Here is a 9,956-nt window from a genome sequence, read left to right on the forward strand (position 1 = left end):
AGTCAGTTTGAGTTTTGGTCACAGTATAATAAGATTAATGAGAAGGTAACAGGATAACTCCTATGGTATGTGTCAATTGAACATCTTTGTTGCATGAAAGTTTTAGGGCTGGCAATTGAACATGTTAAATTGTTTACTATCTTATTACAAATATTGGTTAACTAGCCAGTGTAATTGCAATTGTCAGTACAAAAAGTACAGTAAATCTGTTTTAAAAAGTTACTGATCAAAAGCAATTTTTACTTTCATTCAACACTTGTAATGTGTTAATTTACATGGAAGGTTGTTTCCGCCACTGAATAAAAAGATAATTGCGACTTTTTATCTCACAATTCAGACTTTTTTCTTGCAATCGCGAGCAGAATTGCATGATATAGCTATAAACTTGTAGTTCTGAGAAAAAAAAATTCTTTTCTCAGAATTGGACTTTATCCCCCGGTTTCACAGACAAGGCTTAAGCTAGTCCTAGACTAAAATGCATGTTTTAACTGAAAGTAACTTGCACTGACATATCTTAAACAGACTGTCCTCCAAAAAAAATAAACCTACCCTATAGGTCGTTTTTCAAGCACCTTATTACGACCTATATTTACGTTTTAAAGTCATGCGCCCTCTAGCTGGTGTAAAAATAATGACCATATCGTGTTACGTCTGTCGTCATGAAATGACGTATGACTGTTGTTACCAATCAAAATGCGTGTTCATTTAAATGCAGTCTGTGGGCTTTTTACACCATTTGTGCAATGCACAAATGGTGTAAATGCACAATGCATTAAAATGAAAGTGTCCTGTTTTCGATAGGGGCGCAACTTTAGTAAATGCTCCTATGGGTCATATTTCAGGGAAGTGACAAACGACCTATATAGGCGTATTGGTTGGAGAACATGTTGGTCTTAAAATATGGTAGAGCCATTGTTTTGTCTCAAGATTCACACCAGTAATATTTTTTTTTTTCTAGTGTAAGTTAATAAAAGCTACTTAAATATCCTAATTGAACTAAGGCTTAATCCTGGCTTAGACTATGCCCTGTCTGTGAAACCGGGCCTATAACTCGCAATTATGAGTTTATATCTCGCGATTCTGAGAAAAAAGAGAGTTGTGAGATAAGAAGTCGCAGTTATCTTTTAGATTGTTTTATTCAGTGGCAGAAACAAGCTTCCATAAATTTAGAATTGTGGATGTACCGTTGATAAAACATATTTCGACAATACATCACTTTTTCCATTCTTTTCAATCCCACCCATCTCCCCTTCATCTACCCACCCTTTCATTAAAATGACAGTAAACACCCCTCAAGTAAAATGCACCCCAGACTGCAGAGGGTGGCAATCTGAGTGATTTGTGGAGTGCGAAACATCTCGCAACATTGATCGTCACTCATTGAAGCTCTCAGTCTCCTTAACCATTCATTTGGCATTTATAATGGCCTGCGGTTTTCCTGCATCAAACCCCAAATCTTCTCTGCCTCACTAGACATTTACCATTTAGCAAAGCTGTAAATTCTATCACCCAAATTTCATCATTACGTGTTGTACTAATCCACAAAGCTATTACTGTTTCATTTGTACTTCAAATAAGATGTTTAACTTTGCACACTAAAGATATCTCATTCTTTAATTATCTTTATTCTTTTCTTCCCTAAAAGGTGAAAGTGGGGGATCCAGTGAGGGATGAAGCACAGCTAAATGTATTTTGAGGACTGTGCATGACACAAGAATGACTCATTACAAAAGAATAAATATTTGTGCTTTATGTAAAGTATTTCAAAAGCAATTTCAGCACAAAGCCATGCATTCTGGGAAGAGAATGCTTTTAAAATATTTTTCTTTTTGGGTAACAAAGAAGATGAGAAATGGTCAAATGATAGATGGACTTATATTAACTTGAATAAAGTTAAAGGGCAAAATAAAGGGATCTTCTGAGAATTTGTCATGAATGGAATGGAATTTTCTGAATACACAGAGATGGGCCCAAGGACAAAAGTAGTCAGGGCATATGGTTGACAATGAGCACATACTATACGGCTTGCTCTCTACCAGAGAACCCAGATGATTTATGAGCACGGCTTATGAATTTAGACACAAAAGCATAATATTTTCTACATTTCTGAGCTTGCCCAATGCTTATGAACCACAGGAAAATGTTATTGGCTAGAAGTTGCACTTTTAAAGCTCAAGAGAAGTAATGGAGTTCTCAATCATGTCTCTTTAAATGCTTTAGAGAAGCAAATAAGACAATTGTTGACATGCAGTCAGAGAATAAAGCTTTGAAGTGAACATGAAATCATAATTTACCTTATTTACTTTCTTGATCCAATCAGTTCACAATGGATAACAACTTTGTCTTAGAAATATGGAAGCAAAATTAATGCAATTTCATGTTGACTTCATGTGACTGAATTAATATGATTTTGGTTTTGGAAGATTATTTGTATTTTATGTGTTTGAACTCGCATCAAAATCTCACAGATATATCTCACCATATCCTGAACAAATTCCCTTTAAAGAGGACCTATTATGCCCTTTTGCGAAGTCTTGATTTTCTTCTTAGGGTCTACAAGAATAGGTTTTTATGCTTCAATGTTCAAAAACATTTTCTGGTCTTTATGAAGCCCCTCCTTCTTAAAAAAGCACTGTGCTCTGATTGGTCGGCTGGACCAGTGTGTTGTGATTGGTCAACTGTTTTGAGTGTGTTTGTGAAATATCACATCCATCACCATAACTTTCAACACACTTCTAACACAACTCAACCAGACCTCATTCCTTTTATTTTGCATATATTGCATTTTGCATTGTGACGTGTTCGTTCCTGGAAGAAAACTCAAGACTACAATCGAGGCGTTTCAAGGAGTTCAGAAACAGTGCACACTGATATAGAGAATAACTCCCTTTGGGAGTGACTTTGTGCTTTGTAACTTAGCAGACCTTTTTCATGCTCAAACAGAAACATTACACACTAAAACACATTACACACTACACACTTCGTCGTCAGTTAGGAACCTGGGTGTGCTCTTTGATACCAATCTTTCATTTGAAGGCCATGTTTCTAGCATCTGTAAAACCGCATTCTTCCATCTTAAAAATATATCTAAACTACGACATACGCTCTCAATGAAAAATGCAGAACAGTTAGTTCATGCGTTCATGACCTCAAGGCTAGATTACTGTAACGCTCTACTGGGTGGTTGTTCTGCTCGCCTGATAAATAAACTACAGCTCGTACAAAATGCAGCAGCTAGAGTTCTTACTAGAACCAGGAAGTATGACCGTATTAGCCCAGTTCTGTCAACACTGCATTGGCTTCCTGTTAAACATCGTATAGATTTTAAAATCTTGCTAATTACTTACAAAGCACTAAATGGTTTAGCTCCCCAGTACCTGAGCGAGCTCCTAATTCATTATAGTCCTTCACGTCTATTGCGATCTCAGAATTCAGGCCAGCTGATAATACCTAGAATATCAAAATCAACTGCAGGTGGTAGATCCTTCTCCTATTTGGCACCGAAACTCTGGAACAATCTTCCTAGCATTGTTCGGGAAGCAGACACACTCTGTCAGTTTAAATCTAGACTAAAAACGCATCTCTTTAACCTGGCATACACATAATACATTACCAATTTATATTTTCAAATCCGTTAAAGGATTATTAGGCTGCATAAATTAGGTCAGCCGGAACCGGGAACACTTCCTATAACACCTGATGTACTTGTTACATCAGAAGAAGAATGGCATCTACGCTAATATTAGTCTTTCTGTTTATCCCGAGGTTCACTGTAGTCAACCGGATCCGGGCCGTATCCAGGTGAGACCAAGGACCTGCACCTTGACACGACCACAACGCAGCCCTGACGTATCAGCAGAGATTGAGTCAACTAGATCATCCACTGTGAAGGCCTCATCGACATGACAGCCACGACACAGTTCCTCAACAACCGTCCATACCGGCGTGATCCTCAATACGATCCTCAATTGGATGGAACTGAAATAAATACTTTTAATGTTGCGATCCTATTGGACTTATGATAGCAACCTGAATTGTAACAAAGCACTGTTGGCCAGAGGAGAACTGGCACCCTGACTAACCCTGGTTTCTCCCAAGGTTTTTTTCTCCATTTTAACACCAATTTGCCACTTGTCTGCCACCTGATGTCACCTGATGGAGTTTGGGTTCCTTGCCGCTGTCGCCTCTGGCTTGCTTAGTTGGGGACACTTGACATTTGACTTGACATTTGATATTCAACAGTGCTTTGATCTGCCTGCATTGACACTATTCTTTAAGAGCTGCTGTGCAGCCAAATAATGTACCAGTTATCAATGTAAAGCTGCTTTGACACAATCTACATTGTAAAAAGCGCTATATAAATAAAGGTGACTTGACTTGACTTAAAAAAAAGTTGTAAAAAAATTTAAAAAAGCAAAATAGGTCCTCTTTAACACTTTCCATTTCTCAAATCATCCTCTCACCGGGCAGCTGAACTCCTTCCTGTTATCTCTCCTCAGAAACTAGAGATATGTTTATTACCCCTTGACTCCAGACTAAAATCTCATTAATGTAATTCCATTATCTGTCCCTGGTAATTCTCCTCTAATGACCAGCTTTTTGTAAGAGTTTTATCTGACATGGAGCTAGCCCTTCACAGTAATCCCTTTTACGACCCGCCATTACTAACTAAAAAAGAGAGAAAGATGAAAAAGAACAGAAGCGTACATTCTTTCTGAAAGCCCACCTTATCTGTAGCATTTGATATCTGTCTCCCCTCTCATTTAAGACCCTCTGACCAGTCAGTTGTTGAAGTAGGAGGTGTCAGTATACGACAGCTAAACCTGAGCCAAAGGTTTCCTGTGTTGGTGACCTTTATCTTTATACCTTGACCTCAATCTTGGTTTTATCTGTCCTCTACGCTACATAAAGGCAATACTACACCATGCTTTCTTTAGAAGAACTCCAGCAAAGATAACTTGCGATGATATTTTGCTTTAAATGGTGCTTAAAATTATGTTTTAGTGATTTTTTTAGTGTTTTAGTGATTCAGACAACCTTGACTTTTTTGTTCAGTCTTTTATCTATACAAAGTTTTTAGCTGTGAACAAAAGCCGAAATAAAATCTTCACAGGTAGAACAATAAGTCATTATTTTGTTGGCAGCATACAATTTGAATGTTCTTGTCAGATAATTAAAGCAAACAAGCAGTCTTCACAGCTTCAATGTGAAGAATATTTGCATGTTTCTTATGTCCTATTCTGGCCTCACAGGTCTCTTTCACATTGTGATGACAAATAGCAATAAATACATAAATTACATAGCATGACTGTTTTCAGCATTCATAATAAGATAATGTTTCTTGAGCAGCAAAATATATCATGGTAGTGTTTGTTGCACAGAGTCTACTTTATGCTGGTTTAATAAAAAAATAAAACATAAAAATCATTGTGACCTGACAGGATGAACTGTATTACCATAATCAGAACATGTGGGGAAATACACCTAATTGTGATGAAAATAATGTCACAAAAAAAATTAATGTCCCTAATAAAAGGTGTTTTTTGTTGTTGTTGTTATTGTTGTTGTTGCATAAATTCTTTTTTTTCACCCACTTGTTGGGTTGACTGTAAATTAGGAAAAAGTGACAGTGAAACAAGATTTTCCAATGATTTATAAAGCCAACCAATATACTAAACAAATGTTAACATTTGGCCTCATAGGATATGGAGGAAGGTGCCATATCCTTCTGTGCTATTAGATTCAGTCCCAAATGTCTGCCTCTTTTTTCAGCTTATTCTCTCATTAAGGCTTGTTTGCCCTGTGCAGTCGGGAGCTCGAGCTTATTGTTGGACATTAACAATTTAAATTGTTTTTGCTTTTTATCCTGCCAATTGCAATTACACTCTTCCAGAGGCACCAACTAATGAGTTTCCTCTTTCATACTCCCAAGACTTACAGCTGAATAGATCATCCTTCCCTCTCTGTATTAAATATATAAATAATGGCTGACAAAGATTAACACAAAAGGTCTGCGTGAACATCTCGGGCCGTCTGGAGACCGCTGTTAGTGGAGATTGTTTTAATGAGAATGCAGTGGAGTAGAAAGCTGCGCTCACGGGTTCTGTCCCACAGTTATTTCCACACATCTGAGGTGCTCCCTCTCTGGCCTGATGAAGCGAATGGGGGGTATGGGTAATTATCAGACCTCCGCTATCAAGTTCTTCGTGAATGGACAGAAGGAAATTGCTCTGTCCTCCTGGAGACTCTTTGAGCTTCTGGGTCAGAGGGGTTCATAATCATGACTTCTGTGGGCACCAAAAGTAATCTAAGCCCACTAACCGTACAGCGCATCATTTGGAGCTGTTTACATACGAACCTAGTTATTAAGGCACAAATAATTAAGTACATTTGGACTTGTAATATAAACATTTCTGGAGGATTTAAAAGCAAAAATGTCAAGCTTTTAAATGCACTTACATTATTTCTTCCATCAAAACATACAGTAATGTGAAAATGAAAGTACACCCTTTGGAATTCTAGGGTTTTATGTATCAGGATATAATAAAAAAATCACCTGATCCTTGGCAGGTCTTAAAATGAGGTAAATACAACCTCAGATGAACAACAACACATGACATATTACACCATATCATGGTTTATTTAACGAAAACTTAGCCAAAATGAAGAAGCCATGTCTGACAAACGAAGTACACCCTTACTGCTTCCAAAGGAATTAGAGTGTAAGTAGCAGTCAGGCGATGCTAATCAAATGCCTTTGATTAATTGGTCATCAGCATGCATCACCAACTCTATAAAAGCAGAAGTCTTGGTAGTTTGCTGGTCTGGAGAATTCAGGTGTGTGTTAACACAATGTCAAGGAGGGAAGACATCAGCAATGATCTTAGAGAACCAATTGTTGCTGCCCATCAAGGCCATTTCCAAACAATTTGAAGTTCATCACTCTACATGAGGATAATTATTCACAAGTGGAAAACATTCAAGACAGTTGCCAATCTTCCCAGGATGGACATCCCAGCAAATTCACCCCAAGGTCAGACCGTGCACTGCTCAGAGAAACTGCAAAAAACCCAAGAGCTACATCTCAGACTTTATAGGTCTCAGTTAGCATGTTAAGTGTTGAAATTCATGACAGTATAATTAGAAAAAGACTGAACAAGTATGGTATGTTTGGAAGGGTTGCCAGAAGAAAGCCTCTTTGCTCTAAAAAGAACATGGCAGCATGGCTTAGGTTTGCAAAGTTGCATCTGAACAAACCACAAGACTTCTGGAACAATGTCCTTTAGACAGAGACCAAAGTGGAGATGTTTGGCCATAACGTACAGTGCCACATTTGGCAAAAACCAAACACAGCACAAACACCTCATAACAACTGTTAAGCATGGTGGTGGAGGGTTGATGATTTTTGGTTTGTTTTACAGCCACAGGACCTGGACACCTTCAGTCATTGAGTCAACCATGAACTTCTCTGTATACCAAAGTATTCTAGAGTCAAATGAGAGGCCATCCCCTTCAGCCGTGACTTATTCATGATACAGCACTAGCCTCGAGTACCTTATTGCTTTTATAAAACGGTTACCACACAATACAAATATTAAAGCCAAAAATATGTATCAATGCAACTTTCATGAAGTAAACTTTCACTCAAAGCCTTCCTTCCACCGGAAAAAATAGTCCCTAACTGTGAACAGCAACAGAAGTTACATTATTACACCTCTTTATGACTGTGTCAGTCAGTAGCGAAGACTTTTGCATTGAAAAGACTGAACTGTTGTGAACACGGAACAAGACGACAAATGCTTTGACTAGCGCTGTCAGTCACGGGAAAACCCTTTAACTGTTAAAAGGACAAGAAAATACAATGGACATTTAAACAGATTTTTTATAGGACTGACCTGAAGGAAAATGCTAAATCTGAATGCAGGTAATAAACTCACTCACTCGATCTCTTTCTCACAATACTCTTCTACATAATACAGTAAGCTTCAATGAACAATATCAACTGAGAACATACAGTTTACGTTGCTAAGAGTGGTTGCTAAGGGTGTTGTGTAGTGATACAAAGAACCATTGAGTGAAGCGGTCATAGCTGTGTTTTATTGTGAATAAAACACAGCTATTGACCAATCAGAATCAAGGACATGAACCCTTATGGAACGAAAATATATTTCCCTATATATATATGAATGATCAATATATTACATGATTTAACAGTATATTTGAAAATATACAGAAAAATATATTGTGTAAATATATTACAATATATTGAATAATACATAAGGAATTGCCGCTTTTCATTTATTGAAAAATATGTGATAATATATTTACTAATATATCATAATGTATGTAATTTTATATTCAGTAATATACTTCATAATATATAGATTTATATGTGATCAGATATGGTACTGCATGCATAATATATTGCAGATATATTTACTCATGCAGTATAAACACATTTATGGTAAAACATTATATAACACATTTCTTATAGTTATTTACATTTTAAATGTTTCATATTTTCAAGTTAGTTAACAAAAGCATGTACTAAAGTTTCTACCAAAGAGACTATCACTGTGCTATAGCATGCACAACCTTTTCTTTTTAAATAAAGTTATTATAGTATGGTATTCAGCCAATCATAAACCTAATCACAGGCTCTACACTTCAGCACAATGGTAACCCCAAAAACTCACACATACCAGAAAACCTTTTAAATTCCAAAATAATACAACTTTAAACACTAACAGATCTCCCCCTATATCAATATTGAGCAAAACACATGAAATAGCACTTAATTTTAACATTTACTCTCCCTTAACAGTCAGAAGCAAAGCATGCTGGGAACTAGAAATCTGTTGTAACCACTTATTGTAACTCATTCCATGAATGTGTGTATATATGTGTGTACAATACATTCACATTTATATGGGAACATGTATGTGCAATATATGTACACAATAAAGTATAAAACTTTAGGAATGTAATGCTATTTTTGAATTCATTCATATGAATGAATTCATATATGGTCAATACATATATTGCAGTATATTGAAAAATACAAGCACTAGTTTCACATATATGGAAATGTATTATGTAATATATCGCATTATATTTTGCAGTATATTCCCATATATTTTTGTTCCGTAAGGGAACTAACCGTTTTATAAAGTGGTTTAAATCATTTTACAGTTGTTTTAAGCTGTACAGCAGGGATGGGTTACCCCTGTCCTGTAGAACCAATTAACATATGCCACAGGTGCTGTTCATTGAGCCTAACTTTCTGAACCCGTAATACTCCTATCATAGCATCATTCTCGACTGACGGCCATTCAAAAGTTGTAGTGCATTCTGTCTTTCAAAAAAGATCTCAGTGATATTTTTCATAGGATTTGGAAAAAAAATGACAAAATATGCTTGAGGTTGTATCTCTGACTTTCAATGGCAGACTTTTGTATTGCAGTATTTTGGCAAATTTTAGCACATTATATATTTTCTGAAACTAGAGTGGACCAATATCTGTAGCAATAAAAAGTCAAAAGTAAAAACAAGCACATTTGTGGGGATCCTCCACATTGTATCCAATTACCGGCAGTGTTACACTGGAAGAGGAAAGTTCCCTCTACAGAGATTAACGAGGATCGATCGGCAAACAGATTCTCATCTCAGAATCAATTAGCATCCCCTTTAGCGCTCTGAGAGAGGTTTTATAATGGTGGCTTTGTGCAGGATGCAGTGAGAGCATCGATCAGACCTACTGCACTTCAAATTCTTAATGCTCTCCACACTTTGCTCTCTCATCCCTCTTGTGTTCTGTGAAGCTTGTTTTTTCTCTAATTCATCTAGTGTAATTAAGGCAGAGGATAGTAAGTCAACAAATCTGAAGATCCACTAAAGAATGAGCAAGTGGCTTTCAATGAAGAGGATGTGATGCAAGTCAGTAAATAAAAGTACTT

At 36.7% G+C, this 9,956-nt stretch overlaps 1 long non-coding RNA gene across 1 annotated transcript in view; it reads left to right on the plus strand.

The window, feature by feature from the left end:
• Window positions 1-4,381, plus strand: part of LOC127514523 (uncharacterized) — a 200,751-nt gene extending 196,370 nt beyond the window's left edge. Inside the window, exon 2 of the long non-coding RNA XR_007930663.1 lies at window positions 4,099-4,381. This is a non-coding gene — a long non-coding RNA (uncharacterized LOC127514523). The remainder of the gene's footprint in view (window positions 1-4,098) is intronic.
• The last annotated feature ends 5,575 nt before the right edge of the window (window positions 4,382-9,956 follow it).

Source organism: Ctenopharyngodon idella, chromosome 6 (genome assembly GCF_019924925.1).
Source record: "Ctenopharyngodon idella isolate HZGC_01 chromosome 6, HZGC01, whole genome shotgun sequence".
Classification (NCBI taxonomy): domain Eukaryota; kingdom Metazoa; phylum Chordata; class Actinopteri; order Cypriniformes; family Xenocyprididae; genus Ctenopharyngodon; species Ctenopharyngodon idella.